This window comes from Tupaia chinensis, unplaced genomic scaffold (genome assembly GCF_000334495.1).
Source record: "Tupaia chinensis unplaced genomic scaffold, TupChi_1.0 Scaffold000093_1, whole genome shotgun sequence".
Taxonomy (NCBI): Eukaryota; Metazoa; Chordata; class Mammalia; order Scandentia; family Tupaiidae; genus Tupaia; species Tupaia belangeri.
In genome coordinates, this window is record NW_006159555.1 from 10,263,204 (window position 1) to 10,263,927 (window position 724).

A 724-nucleotide genomic window follows, 5' to 3' on the forward strand; every position below is an offset into this window, starting at 1 on the left:
CTCGGGATCTTGGGCACGCACGCACACGCGCCCGGCGTGAGTTTTAAGCCACCGGGTCCGGGACGCAAACCGCGGTCGACTACGTGGGAGTCCAGCGACATAGCCATTACACTAACTGCTGGTTCCCGACAAACTTTATTTTTAAAAGAATTATTTTATTTTAATTTGACCAGAGAGGGACAGAGAGAGAGTGAGAAAGCAAGCCACCAGGTCTGGGACTCAAACTGTGGTCTACCATGTGAAGAGTCCAATGCCCCTTATCACCATGCCACTTGCTGGTCCAAGACTCTTTTTTTGAGAGAGAGATTTTTGCTACAGGGTATGGGTGCTTGCTGGAGAGATAGACAGAGACAGAGAAACAGAAAGCGAGAAGTCACCCCCCAGGGTGGATGGCCACATGGCAATCCCTTCTCCACCAGTCTCCTCTTGGGATTTTGGGCATGCACGTACCTGTGCCCGGTGTGAGTTTCTAGCTGCCAAGTCTGGTACTTGAACCGCAGTCAACAAACTTTTTTTTAAAAAGTCACCTTTTTTGGGAACCAGCAGTTAGCATAATGGCTATGTTGTTGGATTCCCACGTAGTCGACCGTGGTTCGCGTCCCGGACCTGGTGGCTTAAAACTCACGCGGGCACGTGTGCGTGCGTGCCCAAGATCCCGAGAGGAGAATGGAGGAGAAGGGATTGCGGCGTGACCATCCCCCTTGGGGGGTGATTTCTTGCTTTC